Source organism: Triticum dicoccoides, chromosome 3A (assembly GCF_002162155.2).
Source record: "Triticum dicoccoides isolate Atlit2015 ecotype Zavitan chromosome 3A, WEW_v2.0, whole genome shotgun sequence".
In the NCBI taxonomy this organism is placed as follows: domain Eukaryota; kingdom Viridiplantae; phylum Streptophyta; class Magnoliopsida; order Poales; family Poaceae; genus Triticum; species Triticum dicoccoides.
Genome location: NC_041384.1, coordinates 482,811,794 through 482,830,568, shown reverse-complemented (window position 1 = coordinate 482,830,568; position 18,775 = coordinate 482,811,794). Strand labels below are relative to the sequence as shown.

Genomic DNA, 18,775 nt, shown 5'->3' with positions numbered 1-18,775 from the left:
AAGCAAATCAGCAATCACCACGGCGACCGGTGCCCTTCCTCGCGCTAACTTGCAGGAACCTCCTAAGGGCCACAGCTGGCGGTACCACGGACTCTCCCTCTTCTCTCATGCGATTCGCTTGCACGTTAAAAGGCGGGTTCCTGAGCATTGCGCCTCAGGAGCTCTTACTAGGTCTCCAGCCCTCACCCCTGGCCTTGACCATGGCACGTGACCTGGCATACCAGCGGTGGGTGAGCTCGCTCGAGGGCCGGGACCTGAGGATGCAGAGCACCAAGAAGAACATGGAGGGGAGGGGAGGCCCGCACGGGCCTGACCTAGCTACACTACGGTGGCCGACGTACGAGTTCGGCACGACTCGAGGAGCCGACCCCGGACAACCAAGATAAGTTCTCGCTCTGGATCCACCAGTTGCTACGACACGAGACCCTCGCTCACTCCCTTCGCTGCCCTGCTGCGGTAATGTTTCCTTCCTTTCCCATCCTAAGATAGCTGCTTGCGCGCTAAAGGGGACCTGTTGAGCATCGCGCCTCAGGAGCTCTTACTGGACCTCAGGCCGCTCACCTCCTGGCCTTGACCACGGCACGCGACCTGGCATACTAGCGACGGCTGCAGCCTGCCTGTGGACCGGGACCTATCAGCGTAGAGCACCAAGTTGCCGCGGGATTGGAAAGGGGAGGCCGAGCCTCGGCAGGATATGGGCATGCAAATCTTCATAATGAGGGCCGTGTTGACAAAAGGCATTACATACGCTTTACACGCCCCCACGGGGTTCATTTCTTGATTCCTCGCAGGGAACAAAAGGGAAGGAATTCCTAGGAGTTCTATCTACATGCACCAGATGTCGCCGACGCCATCATCAACAGTGGGCCATGTGAGGACGGTGCCAACCCCATCCAGATCAGCGGCGACGGCGGCTGGATGCGGCAGCCCTGCTCCGGGCTCGACGGGAGCTCGGGAGCACGTAGCTATCGTCGCTCGTCTTCGGAGACTCCACGAGCTCGGGAGAGTCGCTGGACCACCAGGAGTCGCCGCTGTCTCTGGAGGAGCTGCAGGCGAGGCCTGCGGCGGGCCTAGCGCCCGCCGCAACATCGTCTTAGCGACCTCCTTCAGGGCAACACTCTAGGCGGCGGCCTTCCTCGTCGAAGACCTTGAACAATAGCACGGAGGCGTCGTCGTACTCGAAGTGGATCGCGAGGGCGCCCTCCGCGCGGCAGACTCGGGCAATCTCGCCCTAGCCTCGGGTCATGAAGATCTTCCCGGAGGCAACAACACCAATCTCCGCTCCAGTAGCTGGGGTGTCGCAGTCGGCGTGTTGCAGCCAAAGCTCGTGAAGGCCCCTCGGCGGCATCTCGGTGATGAAGAACCGCGGGAGGCGAATCCAAGTGATCGGGGGCATCGCCGCCCACAGCACGAATCTGCGTGAGTCCGCAACGTGGATCCCTGGGGCGACGGCATGTGGCTCCGATGCATGACGACCACGGCCCCGGTGTGGGCGGCGCCGCTCACCGCTCCTCCCTCTGGAATCGTCGGCGTGAGCATACAAGGGCAACGGGTACCCAGGAGGCGGCCTTTCGTACCAAGGCCGCGACACCACCGGCCTCACGACCATCTTGTGGCGATGAGACCTCTTCTTCGGCGGGAGCAGCTCGGGCTCGTTGAGGGGAGCCTTGCCCTTCTCTGCAGCCGAGAACCTTCGGATCGGCGCCATGACTGCACAAGCAAGGAGAGGAGCTAGGAAGGAGAGAAAGCGGGAGAGGTAGAGGAAAGATGGGCGACGGGGGCTCCGCCCCCTCCCATTTATACCAGGAGAAGGCCAACCGGCACCCCCCACGATCACAGGTAATGATGGTTTTCCTTGCATGTCGCAGGGACTTGTCATGTCGGGCAGTTGCCGAGGCAGTGTGGGGAAGCGGAGACGCCCACGACCAATCAACCGCCACGCATCGACCAAGGCCGCAGGCTATTGGGGCCAGCGGCGCTCCGCACTTGACCTTTGGCTTTGCCTCGAAGCCAAGCCCGAGCGCGCCTTGGGCCCGGGGGCTACTGTCGGTGTTCTATGAACGGGGTTCCCGGACTTGCCTGCCTGCGGCCCACAGTGTGGCTTTGCTAGTAGGCGTGTACGACCCATCTTCATCAACAAGGCATTCAAGACCTTCGCGAGGGGCCAAGCCTCGCGAGGCGGACGGTGCAAGACCTCCTCAGGAGCGACCTCGCCAGGCAGGCTCGCGAGGGGCGGAGATATCAAGGCAGGCAAACCTCGCGAGGTTCTCGTGAATTGAGGAGTGATAATCGAGACCAGGCGGGTGCCAGCGCGCACAACGTCCTTGTTTCCTCTTTGGTGCTAAGGGGGTAAGCGCAGGCGCGGAGTACCGAGGCATCAAGCAAAGGTTTCCATATTGGTGCAACAAGACCAAGACCAGAAGGACGTAAAGACGGAGGTCACCATGGATCCCAAGGCGGCGTCACCACTAGAGCCTTTTGCAGGCGAAGACCACTTTTATCAGGATAAGCTGTACTAGTTGTCCCCTTTCAAATTGGCCGTTGTTGGCTCCCTTCCCGCTCAATATTCGGGGAGAGGACCAAGGCCTCTATAAATAGGACTAGCCACCACCATAGCTACGGCGACCTGATCGAAAAGAGAGAAGCCCGAGCTGATCAAATCCACACACACACACAAGTTCGCCAAGCACAAGAACACCTCAACCTCAGGAGGCTGTTCTTCCCCTTGTACTGTTCATCCTCAGCCCAAGAGGCAATCCACCACCACCACACTTGAGTAGGGTATTACACCACAACGGTGTCCCGAACCAGTATAAATCTCGTGTCCTTTGTGTTGTGAGTTCGTCGAGTTAGTTCATAAGATCTTAGCTGAGTTAGAACGTGGATCAGTAGGGGGAAATCTTCACGCGCACCCTAGTGTTCGAACCTTAAGGGTTTTGTCGGAACCCGTGATCCGATAGAAACGAAGGAGAGGACAGAGGGAGGGAAGAGGGGTCCCCCTCCTTGTCCAATTCGGACTCCCAAGGGGGGAGCGGCCAGCCCTAGGCCCCCTCCTCTCTCTCACGCACACAAGGCCCATGTAGGCCCATTAGTTCCCTCTGGGGTTCTGATAACCTCCCGACACGCTGATAAATATCCGTTGACCCCCGGAACTCATCCGGTGTCCGAATATAGTTGTCCAATATATCAATCTTTATATCAACTAGATGACTCGTTGCGCCAATGGCGCAAAGGCCGAGAGGGAGCCAAATATTGTGAGAATATTTAGACACCCAAGTCGAAAACCAAATGTGGCCAACACTCCGGCATCCTCTGCTTGGAAGCCGCCTTTTCTCACCGGATCTAACATAGATACATGATTCTTCAAAAGCAAATTTCAGAGAAAATATAAAGCATGGAAGGCTTTAAGCTGTACTATTGAGACCATACCACCATATCTTCATTTAGTTTCTTTGAAAATCTAAAAGTCTAAGAGGACGGTACATGCGAGAAGCTGTGAATCCACAACAAAAAAGTAAACTAACTTCCAAAGGAATATTTCAAGTTTGGAAGCCACAAAGAAGCAGCCCAGATCTCTCGTTGTAGTGCAGGTACATGTCCTTAATCCTGCATCCACAACCCATAATTTTTCAACACCTAAATCCACGAAATCCAACTGAAGGAAATCATGGCAGAAGCATGCGTCGTGGCTTACGTTTCCGAGAAGGACTTCTTGGCATTCTTGTGCAGGTTGGACACAACAATCCTCGCTGCAAGCTGCAAAAGAACCACACAGGCACCTTCCTTCACCTTGCCCTTGGGGAGGAGGGGGGCAACACTTGCAGCGCCACAACAAGGCCTCGTTAGATAAACCTTTACTCTTGTAATCTACGTTGGTGAATCCATTGATACTTTTCTTTACCATATGCTCATTGAACCTTCAAAACAATATAAGCGGTCGACCTATCAAGACTAACCGTTTCAACTGACCAAAAAGAGAAATCAAAATTAGCAGAAAAATAGATGATAGACATCCAAGAAAGAAACTTGTATGTACAGCCATGTTAATTGTTCCTTCAAAAGGCCAGTATTTCTTTGGAACTTCTTTCACCGCAAGCCCAATGCTTTTTCACACAACTGCACGACAATGTACTTGGGTCAAAAGCAGGCCCAAAAGAGTGCAATGAACATATCAAAGTCAAAGATGCCAACATATACGTAGGAAAACATGAAGTAATGATCTTGGATTAAATTTCATCCTAAAACCTGAACACACACGTTGAATGTACCAAGTTGACAGTACGTCGCCAACTGGCCATTTAATAGGTAAAAAAACAAATTAGGTGAATGCTCACACTTATCTTACTACTTTATATTTCATCCTGACAATTAATAAAATCAAGCATCGTCACTTTTATTGCTTCTTGCAGCAGGTTCATTCATCACAATGTAACACACTGTATTTGTGTCTTATTTACTTATTAAGAAACTGTTCTCTTATCAAATTCTACAATTCTTTTGGTGATGTGAATTTTCAGGCCCCCACTGACTGTAACTACAACAGAACACAATTTTCTCTTAGAGAAGAAGCATACAGAAACAATCATAGTTCAATAAAAATCTGTTGAATCTACTGAAGATCTGCATACTCTGCTTCGGCCGTTTTAATAGCAGGTAAAACTTTAGTTGTCAGGAGACCTTCATAGTGAGTCTTCTCCAGGTTCACATATACAGTGGAAGAAACTACCATCAGTATATACATGCTACAGAAGATTGAGTGATCACTATTTGGAAGTACTTATAACTAACTGGTGGCCTTGGATGGAACAAAGAAAATCCAGATTTGATTTAGCTTATGCTACATTATGACCAGGTTTGTAATCACCTGGGAGGAATGATCCTAGAAAAATCTCAGACCATATATGTTACTATAGATGCTAGTGTTGTCCAATAGAACTGTAGTTATCAGAATGTACCTCAATAGCGCATTAGTGACATCTTAGGCATCTACTATGTGCTAGAATCTGTTGTTTCCCATTTCTCCCAGCCTCCTACTTCAGCTCATCTACTGCGATGTCCCCCTCCCGCGGGCATCAACAATCCTGTTGGTGGACTGTAAGCAGAAGAAAAAGATTGAAAGGGCCGATCATCTGCAAACCAAGAAGAAACAGAATCGAAAGAAAATTCGGGACAACGTTGTACTGATCAGCGCAACCATCACCTCATAATTAAATTTTTGCTTGTTGTCTTCCATATCTATCATACTGTATATGATATCCCACTCCTACAAAGCTCACGCCGCTATGAACTGAGATAATCGTAAACCCATAAGATTTTTGCACCCTATCTTTCAATAAATAGCAAGGCCACAATAATTGATCATGCTCATGTCCAAACCCAGCAACTCATCTATTATGCATCAAGATGATTTATATCAACTACAAATATTTGTTTGTCCATTTTATCAGAGAGGTTATAAGCATAATGCCATTGAAAAAAAAGATAAGAATGGACAGCATACCTTTGTTATGGTGATGAGAGCTAATTTTATAGGAAATGCACCCAGGAGACACAAGCCTCAATCTATATATGTACCTGTTGTGGCAATAATGTGAAGAGAAATGAAGTTGAATATAACAGACCAAATACCCAAATGGATAGTGTGCAAAATAACATAAATTGTACAGTAGTGGGATGAAAATACAAACCTGTATTTCTTCAGTATAGGCAACCAGTTCTAGAGCTAATGTTACATTTTCAGCTCCAACGTACATACACAACACACCTAATTTGACTAAGTTCAACTGATGCCGCAAAACCAGCTCCTTCACTGAAAAGGGAAAACAACTTCAGAACCAAAATGAGGAGTTTGCTAAAATAGATCTCCATCACCATTGTTGTGGATTTGTCCTTTATCTTAATATTAAGCGTGCAACTACTCCTTTCACTTTTGATCTATCACAGCCTCTAACAGGTTCTTGCTAGCTTAGGTGAACATTCCCTAGCTCAGCAGAAAGTGCACAAAGCATAGCTGGATTCCTAAATATGTACACATGCTTCCAAAAAATTGTTACTCATGGACAGAAACAAACCGAATGAAATGCTCACTGGTGCAGACAAATAAGAATTGTATTCCAAGTAGGCACATATAAATAAGAATCGGCACAAACACTATGTAGGCATAGAGAAATAAGAGCCGGTGCTAGGTAGCTTGATTTTTTTTGCACGAGACACACGAGCGAGAGTGAAGCTGCACAAGGAGATACCTTGGATAAGCCGTAAGCGGAGCCGATCTGCGGGCCGAAGAAGTGCGTGACCTTTCAGCAGCTGTCATCCGAGTCGGGGACCTCCTCCCAAGGCTTCTTTGCAGCGAGTCCTCGCGGCGCCGCTGTCGCCTGCTAGGCCTGGGCCGCGACGGAGTTGGGCAGCGGACAAGAAGGGTGATGTCTCCAATCCCAAAATTTTCAAAGAAATACAAATCAAACTTCTTGACGAACACAATATTTTAGCAGATCTTCAGGAAATAAGAGACGTGCTCATAATAAAACGAACCGACCCTCTCCATAGTTGCTATTAATTACAATCCTATAAGTGACGCTATGGATACAAATATGTAAACATCTATGTGCGTATCCTGATCAATTCGGCTTTTATAAAGCTAGATTACAATGCCATACACTGTCAAATCCTTCTTGCCTTCAATTAATGAGATTCAGTACCATAGAGCATGGAAAAGAAGACAAACGGGGAAAACAAAAATCTGGTAAACAGCGGAGGAAGACAAATTACCTCATAGCCCAGGCAATGCCATTCAAATCGATTGCCAAGTACATTAGATTGCAGCACACATACAGTACTTTGTATATACACATAAATCACTAAAAAAATGTATGTATGCATGTTAGAGAGAGAGAGAGAGATACCTCAACGTGTGGGGAAAGGTGGGTTCAGCGGCAAGAAAAGGAGGAGAGTATGAAAAGTGAGCACAATTACTGATCATTTTTTACAATTGCTGATTTAGATTCCGATTCATACTCTAAAATAGGAGGGCTAAAATTCGGTATTCAACCGGTATAAATAAACTATACAAGATGATAGTGAAACCGTGCACAGAAGGCTGAGTGTGCAAGATCAACATCTTTGCTAGTAAACAACGTAGCATTTTCTTCTTGCAGGAAGTACATCTCTGTTTTTGGAGCTTTGCCGACACCAATTACCCACGGTGGACCTGTGAGACACCTTCACTGCAACCACACGCTGCTTGATCCCATCATGGCCTCGTGCTCGCCATTGAAGTGTCGCATGTGCCCCGTGTTGGCCGTCGCCATGGCCGCAAAGTGGGTCAAGATCTGTGGAGCTGCGCATGGGGCGAGCATATCGGCCCACGCTGCTCAATCCTGTCTGGCGTCGTTTGGATTGGGCGGCGGAGATGGCGAATTTTTTTTAGAACATAGACGTCAGGGACGTCCGGCTTTAAATTAATAAAGCCCACAACATAGGCAGCGTATGACAACCGCAAGCCCAACACACGGCACCAAACATAAGACGAGCAGGTCTTGGAAACAGCAACCGGAGAAGGAATAAAGTACGTTACAAGGCATGTCCGGCCTAGCGAAACAAGCACGCAGGCTCGGCTGAAACTACAACCAAAAGGGGCTGCCCATCCCTATGTGACAGCAGACGGCGCGGACGACGGAGCGCAGGACTCGGCATAGACTAAGCGAAGACGGCAAAGAGCTTGGCGATGAAGATCAGAGTCCTGTTGTCTGCCCAGCGGTGCCCATTGCTGCAAGAAAACGATGCATTTGAAGATAACGTCAGCGGGATGCGAGGGAAATACGCCCTCAATAGTAAACTTGTTACGAATATGCCAGATAGCCCATAACATGGCCGCCGCACACGTCCACATGACCCGACGAGCCGGGCCATGAACCAATGCCAAAGAAGACACTAGCGTGGCTCGAGAGCGGGGATCCCAATCCACCCCCGCGGCCTCACGGACCGCGCTCCAAGCAAAGCGCGCCAAAGAGCACCGGAAGAAAGCGTGGTCAGCATCTTCCGGAACCCCACACAAAGCACAAGGGCCGGAGGCGGGGCCGTTGCGCTTAGCAAGGTTGGTAGAGGTAGGAAGGCGATCTTGGCAAAGTTGCCAGAGGAAGACCTTGATCTTGAGAGGGATTTTAGCCTTCCAAAGCCCCATGGCAGCTGAAGGGACCTGGCCGCGGGTAAGCTCTCTGTATAAGGAATTGACAGAGAATTTGCCAGAGCCCGAAAGTCTCCAAGTGATCGTGTCCGCGGAGTCCGACAGGCGAACATCCGCGATCAAATCCCGAAGGCGGTCCCACTCCGCCATTTCCGTCCCCGATAATTCTCTTCTGAAGTTGATGTAGGGTGGGGAGGAGCTAAGAGCCAAAGCAACCAGTTGGTTGGGCTCGACTGCAATGGAGTAGAGTTGGCGAAACTCCGACCATAGGGGTTGGTGGCCAATCCAAAGGTCTAGCCAAAACCGCGTGGAGCGCCCGTTGTTAACCCCAAACTTCACGCCCCTGGCGAAGAAGGGTTTTAGGGCTTGAATGGAGTTCCAGAAGGGGGACCCACGAGAGGCTGCCTCGAAGAAATTCCCGTTCGGGAAGTATTTCGCACGGAGGAGGTCGATCCAGAGGCCAGTCTCACCCTGAGACATCTTCCAGATCCATTTGCATATGAGTGCAATATTCATCAGCTTGGAGTTGATGATCCCAAGGCCCCCCTGGGCTTTAGGTCTACAAACGGCCTGCCATTTGACCATATGGTATTTCCGTTTGGGTCCCGCTCCTTCCCAAAAGAAATGGGACCGCGGGGTATCCAACTTAGTGTGTACCCCATCCGCCAGCAAGAACAAACCCATGGCGAACATAGGTAAGGATGAGAGGCTGGAGTTGGTTAGGATTAGTCTAGCCCCTGAAGACATAAATCTACCTCTCCACGGACACACCCTGCCCGCTACCTTGGAGGTGAGAGGTTCCCAATCGGCGATCGAACATTTCTTCGCCGCGATCGGGAGGCCGAGGTAAGTGAACGGAAACTGGCCAAGTTTGCAGTTAAGCAAGTTGGCTACCCGCTGACTTTCAGCCGCGTCCATCCCTATGGACACCACTTCACACTTGTGGAAGTTGATTTTAAGCCTCGACATGAGTTCAAAACACAACAGAATGGTCTTGACCGATGCGATACTGTGTGTGCCAGGCTCGAAAAGGAGGAGTGTGTCATCCGCGTATTGCAGGTGTGACACTCCCCCCGGGATCAGGTTGTCCACCACTCCCCTGATGTGGCCAGCCAAACGAGCTCTGTCGAGCATGGCGCCCAAGGCGTCCGCTACAAAGTTAAACAGCAACAGCGAGGCTGGGTCCCCCTGACGCAGCCCACACTTGTTGCGGAAGAAGTTCCCTACTTCTCCGTTCACCACAATCGCCGTTTGGCCCCCCGAGACCAATTGCATCATGCGATGAACCCAAACCGACGAGAATCCCCGGCCCAGGAGGACCTCATGGAGAAACTCCCAGTTCACGCGATCGTACGCCTTCTCAAAATCTAGTTTCAGGAGAATCGCGGGCTGGCGAGCGCGTTTTAGGGAGTGCACAATCTCCTGGAGGGCCAACGGCCCCTCTAAGATGTTGCGCCCCCGAATAAAAGCCGGTTGGTTCCTACTAATAATACGATGAGCTATTGGAGACAAGCGAGTCGAACAAGCCTTGGCACAAATTTTCAACGGAACATTAATCAACGCTATGGGACGAAAGAGCCTAATATGATCAGCGCCCGGAACTTTGGGGATCAGAGAGAGAACCCCAAAGTTTAGGTGAGAGATATCTACCGTACCCCGCATAAAACCATTACAAACGTCAAAAATAGGCCCTTTGAGCACTTGCCAAAACCTTTTGAACATCGCCACCGGCCACCCATCCGGCCCGGGTGCGGTGTCGGATTTCATGCCAAGGGTCGCCTTGTCAATCTCCTCCGGGGTGAAGGCCAATCCCAGGCCCTCGTTTTCATCGTCCGTGACCCGCAACGCAGGGTCCCACATATCCTCCCTAAGCCGGGTGCGGGATTCCTCCCTGGAACCCATAAGTTGGATGTAGAACTCGTAAATGTGGCAGACGATATCCTATTGCCGCAAAAGGAGCCCCTGCTCAGATTGCAAGCGTAGAATGGCGCATTTGCGGCGACGGCCATTAGCATAGGCGTGAAAATATTGAGTGTCCGCGTCACCCTTGAGCGTCCACTTGATACCACAGCGTCTACGCCAGTACTCCTCCTCAGCTCTAAGGAGGGACTCGACCTGGGCCTCAAGCGCGTAGCGCTGAGCCCAGTCTTGCTCCAAGAAGGTCTGCACATCCGCCACAACATCCATCTGAGCGAGCTCCGCGGTCAAACGCGATCGAAGCAGCTTATCTTCGCGCCCCTGGTTAGCCCCCCACCCTTTGAGGGCCGCACGCAAGCCCGCTCCTGCAGCAATCCAGAACTCCATCGGCCCGCGGGCGCCCGACCCGGGCGACGCAATTCTCCCATTTCGAAAGGAAGATTTGCTCAAAGTCCGGAGACTCTAACCACATGGTTTCGAAGAAGAAACGAGGGCTGCGTTTTAACCTTTCCTCCCCCGAGGAGAGGTTGAGGGGGACGTGGTCCGACCCTATCCTCGTTTCGGCATGCAAAGAGCACAAGGGAAATAGCACCTCCCACTCCGAGGACATGAAAACCCTGTCCAAGACCGACCGCACCGGCGTTAGTTATTTGTTGGTCTAGGTGTAGCGTGCCCCCACGCGAGCCACTTCCCTAAGGGCCATGGCTGCGATTGCATTATTAAACATGGACACCCTTGTCCAATTAATAATACCGTCGTTTTTATCCGCTCCCGAGCGAATTAAGTTGAAATCCCCTCCCACTAGCAGAGGCAAATTTCGCGTGCCCACAGACGCAACCTTCGCCTGGAGTTCTCCCAAGAACTCAAGCGAGAGCGAGTGGTCGGCCGGGCCGTAAACCACAATCACCTCCCACTCTTGGAGAGTTGCGTGGTGCGCACGTGGGCCGACAGGAAGAAACGACCGGCATCCCACGCCACCACCTCGAAGCAAACTAGGTTGATGCCTAGCAACATGCCTCCCGAGTGCCCGACCGCCGGCACCCAATGCCAAACAAAACGCTCCAGCGGTTCGACAGCTAGCGGGTCCCGATGATTGAAATCGGCCTTGATAGTTTCCTGCAGGCCAACTACGTCGATCGCCTCGTTCCGAATGAACTCTTTTAACTGGGTCCGCCTCCCAGCGTGGCCGAAGCCTCAGATGTTCCAGAATATGTAACGCATTAGATAATGCGATTGCGGAGGCGGATACCACGAGCGGTCACCGCTTTGGCCACGCGCCGTGTCTTGGCAGGACGACGGTTGGAGGTGGACGGCGCAGCTCCTGCTGCTATGTCCTCCTGATCGGGCCGCGCGACAATCACCAAAGAAGCCCCTACTTCTTCTGCTGCTGGCGCAACGCGGGCCAGCGCTGCCTGAGCTAGCACGGCCTGCGCGATTTCCTTAGCACGAATAAGAGAAAGCACATCACGCGCTTCCCCCTCGTCAGACATCACCACCCCACTATCCTCTAAGATACCCCCAAGCACTCATTAGAATATACATCAAAGATCGTAAAGCGGGGCATGGGGTTACCTTCGGTTTCCAGGTTCTTCTGGGCCCGCAGGAGTTGGGCCCGTTGGAGGGCTGGAAGGTTGCCCTTGGCGCCCTTCGGGCGGGAGCTCACCCGCTCCTGCGTCGCCGTGGATGCCACCACCGCCTTGGAGCGCTTGGCCGTTGAAACGGGCGCCACCTTGGCCACCTCCACGTGGAGCGCGTCAGAAGCTGGAGGGGAGATGACCGATGAGGTGCCACCAGTCGGACCCCCAGGAGAGGCCAGCGCCATCACCACTGGCCGCTGCGGAGCAGGCGTGCCCGCATGGCCCGAGGGAGGGCTCACCGGCGCCACCATGGGAGTCTTGCGGCCCGCCGGCTTCTTGTGGAGCCTCGTCCCACCGCCACCGAGGCCAGTCAACGCCTTGGGTGAGCACGCCGTGGCAGCCCGAGGCTCACCCACCACCGCAGCCACTGGGGAGACGAGCATCGAGCGACCCTCCGAGTCACAGGACGCCGAGACCCCCTTGTCGATGTCGAGGCCCAGCGTCATGTTGGAGCCGTACTGGTTGAGACCCATCTCGTTGCTGCCCACCACCACTTGCCGCTCCTCCTGGTCCTTCGCAACGCCCGCCGCCGGGGGCGCGTCCTGGGGGTCCTTGTCCTTGAGGCCAAGCTTGTCCCAAGTGGCGGTGTCGATGGAGTCATCCCTCATGCTCATGTCGTGGTCCTTGTCTTTGTCATTTGGTCCCTTGTCCACGTTGGCTGGTGGAGTGGGAGGGGGCGCCGCACCCTGTAGATCACCCACCTCGGCCTCCAGACGAATGGTGAAGCCCTCGCTGTTGAACCACACTTGGACGTAGCCCTTGAGCTTGGTCGGCGATCGACACGCGAAGCGCATCCGGACTGGGCCGCGCCCCGGCAACGACGCCTGATCCACCTCCATTGGATGCCCAATCATCACCGTCCCTGCCATGAGGCAGTCCACGCGGCGGTGCTTGGGCGGCACACCCCACAGCTTGACCCACACGTCCGGCATGATCTCGGCCTTGGGTTCCTCCTGGCTCAGTTCTTTGATGTCCGCCATGATGTCGTTAAGGGAGAGATAGAGCTTGCCGCTGCGGGTCGCCATCCGCAGCATGGCCTTGCTGGGGAAGACGACCGAGAACTGGTCGACACCGATGGCCATCACCTGCCAATCCCACACCCCCTCGAAGAGGTGAGGGAGCTCCACCTCCAAGATGGGGATCGACAGCGTGCCGGGCGCCGCCGAGATGATCGCCGCATCCGCCACCAGCGGGGCCTGGACCTCCTCGCCCTCCGTCTCCACGAAAGGGAGGCAGAAGAAGCCCTCCCCAGGGATGGCATTTCCCATGATCTACAGCAGAAGAGGCCGCCCCCGCGTGGCGCAGTACGCCGACACATGCCCTTCCTCGTGGCAGACGACGCACAGGGGCTTGAAGTGGCACATATTTTGGTAATGCCCCACCCTGCCGCACTTGAAGCACTCCGGCCCGTCGGCCTCCTCCACTGGGATCGGAGCGTCAGCCGAACCCTTCGAAGCCGACGGCCCGGCCGCCAGCTAGGCCATGCCACCCCCCTTTTGCTTTTGCTTCTTGGCCACCGGATCCCCGCTCTGCTCACCGCCCGAAGGAAGCTGAGACTCCTTCCTCTTGAGCTCTTTCTTCTGCTCCAGCCCACGGCACCGATATTCCTCCTTCTTCTTCTTCTTGCGCTCACATTCCTCTTGCTGCTTCCGCTCTTGCTCCGCAAGCCACCATGGAGGCGGCGGCCCCCAGCCCCCGTCCCCCGCAGCCTTCGCCGACACCTTGGAGAGCGCCTTCGCCCACAGATCGTGCTCCTGCTGTCGATCCGCCGTCGGGATCAGAGGCGACATGGGAGGCTTGTCGCCACGGCGGGAGCCCATCCTCACAACAGTGGCGAACGAGCAAGAAAGAGGTGGGAAGGGGCAGAACGTAGGAGACGACGGGCAAGGTGCCCGAAGCGCCACACCTGAGAGTGGGATGCAGGAAACCCTAGAGACAGATCTAGGGTTCCTTTTGGCACCCACAGCCACCTATTAATAGGGGCGGACGACCACGCAACCTCCTCCGCACTGGGCCCGGGCCTAAGCGCAGGCTCACAGCAGGCCACCGGACCAGGTTGGTCAGGCCCAAGCACGGAGGGGCGTCCCTGCACCCCCACAGGCCAAGAGGCAGGCTGGACCGCCGATGGGCCCCCCAGCCCAATTCCTGGAAGGCTGGGCCACTCCTCTTGGCCCAGCGGGGAAACTGGCCCGACCGTCGGCTCCCCGGAAACCCTAGCCAGGACCCGCGGTTCCCCGACACTGGCGGCCCCGCCGTCGCCGCCGCCGACCCCTGTCGTCTCCGACGAGCTCGCCGGGGCCGGAGGAGGTCCCTCCAACACCAAAACACGGCGAACCACCTCCGACAGGTCGCACGAGCGGCCCTCAGGACACGCATCCACCCCTGCGGCGGACGCCAGATCCGTGGCGCAGGACAACGCCCGCCATGTCCACCAGGGGCAAAGGCTCGCCGGCGACCGGCCATGAAGGAGCCCCCAAGCTCCTCCGCACGGGCGATAAAGTCACCCACCGAGCACCCCGCACGGGGCCTCGGCGAACCACCACCACCATCGCTTACCTCGCTACTTACCTCATCATCGTCGCCGTCGGAGTTGACCCCCTCTAGAGCCCAGAACCTGCTGCCGGAGAAGGGCGGGGCGAGAGGCCGCCCCCCAGACGGCGCGCTCCACCGCGCGCACCCCTCAGCAGGCCGCACCTCCGTCCAGCCTTCCGCCTCCGCCGCGAGGCAGCGAGCAGCGTCGCCCGCGGAATCGCCCCCCGAGTCGCCAGACCGAAACGCCATCTCGTGTCGACCACGCTCTTCCTCCGTATAGATGGCGAATTTTGGCGCCTCATGTTCGGTTCCTTTGCTTCGCTTTTTGTTTCTGGTTGTCGTGGGTTTCATCGCTAGAGACGAATGAGTTCCTGGGTGGATGCTAAGGAAGTATAGACGTGGGCTTGGGTATAATTCGAGACGACTTGACATTGTTTCAATATTATTGTGTAGGTTGATGGTTTGGCGCTTTTGTGCTGCCTTGATGTAAAAACAGAGAAATTCTAATTTTGATAGTTTGGCTAATACATCATCATTTTCTTTCCTTTTGGATGTCTGTGAATTCCGACCTGCCAAATGAGGAAATAAATGCTCAATTTAGTGACCTCACCTCAAAATCTCAAATTCGGTGTTAAACTAACACGATGTATTTTTATCTTCAACCTCTCATAGTTATGTACACCCTGACATCTTACATGTTGTAAAAGTCTTGTTTCATCGATGAAATAGAACAGGGTGGCGAGGTTTCTATATTTCAAGAAATAAAATCTTATGGTTATATTATAAATTGGTGCTACCACGCAAGTGGTGATCCGTGTATGTATTACCCGTCTCTATATAGTGATACTGGTTAAATTAACTCATAATCAACTCATAGAATCTGTTGCTATAACGAAAAAGATAACGCCCGAATGTCTGGTACCTGGCTCCTCCTCCCAAACGCTTTACCTACCACTGGTGGTGTAGCATGTACTCCTGCCACGTCACGGAGTACCTTGGCGCACTGGTCCCTGCCACGCCACGTTTCTCGTACGTTCGGTACGTGTCGCTCCGAACGAGTGGAGACTGCATCGGCACCTTATCCTTTCCATGCAGGCTCGTTTGCTTCTTTCCAATCCTTCATTTTTAATCAGAGGAGAGTGAGGCGAGCTGGCCGGGCTGCTCTTCGTCGGGGACGTTACCGTTTACTTGCCCGCGCCAACGGCCAGCTACTCGCCGGGATTCGCCGGGGTCGCCGTCTTCTCCGTGCGCCACGCTGACAGGAAGCTGGTCGCCGAGTTCCCGGGGATTCGCCGCGCACCCAGGTACTCCGCCGCCTCCCCAGTAGCTGTCCGAGCGGCGGACCGCGACGCGCGCGCGAGTGTCCAATGGCTCCGGTGGTCCGATGAGCGTGGCTGCCGGCCATGGCCGTGGTCGTGTGCCACTGCCTCTCCCGCTGGAAGCACGGAGGCTCGCGGCCAAGATCCGGGGAGAAGGAGCTCCGTGACGGCGAGCTCCTCTAGGAGCAAGGCGACCACATACTCCAAGAGCACGACGACGACAAGCTTTGAGGCTCCTTCTGGCAACCTTAACGAGGAGGAGGGTGGCAGCTGGATGAGGATTAAAATCACGCTGGAGTCACCGTGCTGTCCTCTGACTACACAGCCGACGCCCCATGATCTTCAGGACGGCGGCGGCGCGGCGGCTGGACCTCCCTACCAGCTTGCCTGGCCAAACTCCACAAGCTACAGCTCACGGTCACGGATCCAATCCAGGAAACGTCCTGCTAGCTAGTGCCATGGTTCCCCCACGGAATGAGCAGGTGAATTACTTGCTATTACTTAGAACTGCTTTCTTCTTTCTTCATTCTCCTATTACAGAAGCTACACCATATGGTTGTTTGATGATCTGCTAATTCTTCATGGCAATGTGGTTCGTCAATAGCCATTAGCGGTACATGCACGTGTGTTGAGTTTAATTTCAGTTATAGTTAGTCACTTAGTGGTCACTTGCTTTGTCGATCTTTGCCAATGGAGTTTGGAATGCTCATATGATTTCCATTCGAAAAGTTTCCGAAATAGGAGGAACTTGGCAGCCATGCCATTGGTGACCTTCAGATAAGGTGTTGTTCCATGCATTGTGCTTATCTTGCCAAGAACAAAAGAAGTGCTTACTCTGCGTCATGTTATAATTTCTGATTCAGTAAACAAGTGGTCATGTATATGGAGGAACGAGGAAGACGGACAGGAGGAGTTTGGTGCCAATTCTACAGGCGTAGAGGATTTTCCTTTGGACTATTATCAGGGCTGTTTGTAGTATTAATAGAATTATTAAGGGAGAGAAAGGACGACCATTGGATTATAACGGACGACAGATTCTGCCTGCTACAGCATCTGTACAGTAACAAATGTACAACAGAGGAGCCCAACCCATTGTGTCATGTGTATAGCACTGCTGTTTTCAGACCCTCCCAGCCCTGACGTGGTCTCTCCCTTACCCATGTTGCAGCGACTGTGCTGTAGGCTATAGCATTGCCGCCGGTGTTGAACTTGACGGGTATGTGCTGCTCACTGGCAAGTTGAGCGCACGGGGCAGGTTCGTGGTGTCCGGGGACCTCCTCGTCGACAGCACAGGAGGGTGGTGCTCGAGGAATCGCGCAAGTTTCTTTTCACAAACCATGTGCTCAAGATGGAGGACGGCATTGTTTCATACCTCATCGTTTTATGCGAGCATTGGATTGAACTTTCAGGGCATGAACTCTGAAGCTGTTCATGAGCTTCCTCCACCAATTAGACCGATGCTATGTAATTACTGGAGCTCTGAAGCTACAATTACGGGATCCAATCTTTTTAGACCCTTGACATCACATACCTCACTCGATGTGTTAATGTTGTTCTATATATACCTGACATAGCATTTTAACCATGCTATAAAACTAAATTTACCATGCTACAAAGTAAACTTGCCATGTTAGTTCACATAATGAATCCTTTGTGCAGGGAGTTCTAGCGACGCATTATACAAGGAGCTATGGCATGCTTGGGCTAGGCCGTTGATCACAGTGCCTCGCCAAGGTGAAAGGATTTACTACTTTCCGCATGTTTATATTGGAACAGGTATGTCTCACCGCATTGGTGTTTGCTCTTCTTGATGCCCTATAACCAATGAATGAATTTGCTACTCAACACAAACAGTAGCTATTTGTGTTATGGGACATACTTTGTTCTTGTGTTATAAATGACAATATGACTTTGTTTATGCGGAATAATCATCCAGGTATTTAAAGTTCATCCACGTACATATTTAGAACCTGATATTCTCTAGTGTGGTCATGTATTAGTTGAAAAATGAATATCCATCATAGGGTACCACCTTACATACAGTGCTTCCAGCCTTACAGGCCTCACCAGAAGGCCCTTTGCCAAGCTTCACTGTGACGACTAACTTACTACTTGACAAACATCTTTGCTAACTAATAAAAGCAACAACATAGGTAAATAAACTCATTTTCACATGTTATGACAAAATGGTTTCTTCCAGCTCACAAAAAAACAAAGAAAACATAGTACTAATACATAGAGAGACTGTATAATTGTTAAGGCTACTTTAGGAATTAATTTGGGAATAGACTGAACATATCAGGATATACACGAGTTGACTGCAAAGAAAAGAAATCATCATCTACTAATACTGTACTAAATGAACATTATCCATTCACATCTCCAGTATTGTACTATTATACATGACAGAGAATGACTAACATTACTCATTCTTCTCTTAAAGCTGTCAAGAAAATACAGTCAGTAGAAAAGTTAGAAGGATATTGAGCACTAAACTCCAGTTATCAATACACCGGACTGTCTACTGATCTCCAACCGGTTAATTTAAGAATCATCACATTTACCAATAAGGGGGCAATTGTCTGTAAGATGTGATTTGCTTGCATGCATTTCATAGATAAATATGTGCATAAAAGTTAGGACTTGCCTACATACCTGGATATTTACATTCACATAGAGACAATATATCTTCAATTCACATGTAGGACACAAGAATGTATAGTCACAAACTCACAATTCCATGGCAGCAAAAATCTTCAATAATCTGTGAACTCCATAAACAACGATATTATAGATCTCTTGTTTTGTTGATATATTGACATATAGAAGAAGGAGATGTAGTCTACAGGAGAGAAGCAACCATCAATGGTGTTAATGTCACCTCTCCATAGTACCATCGGTCCAAAGGCACTCAAGTAAAAATCAAAACACAAAAACGACAAATGGCACTGGGAGTTTGGAGCCCGCCCATCTGATTTAGATGATCTGGGAAAGAGCAATGATTTTGCCCTCTTGTGGATTTAAAATACAATTAGAAAAGTTCACTGAACTGATGAATGGGTGTTTTAAGCTCACCCAACTTCCTTAGTTTTGAAAATGAACAAATCCATCTCAAAACATGATTTAATACATCATATTTATGCAGGCATTGCCAATTCAATTTTCTGGTACGCATTTGTTTAAAAATA

At 52.0% G+C, this 18,775-nt stretch overlaps 1 long non-coding RNA gene across 1 annotated transcript in view; it reads left to right on the top strand.

Annotated features, from left to right (window-relative positions):
- The first annotated feature begins 15,425 nt into the window (after positions 1-15,425).
- Positions 15,426-18,775, top strand: part of LOC119268682 — a 4,669-nt gene continuing 1,319 nt past the window's right edge. Inside the window, exons 1-2 of the long non-coding RNA XR_005133253.1 lie at positions 15,426-16,069; positions 17,247-17,363. This is a non-coding gene — a long non-coding RNA (uncharacterized LOC119268682). The remainder of the gene's footprint in view (positions 16,070-17,246; positions 17,364-18,775) is intronic.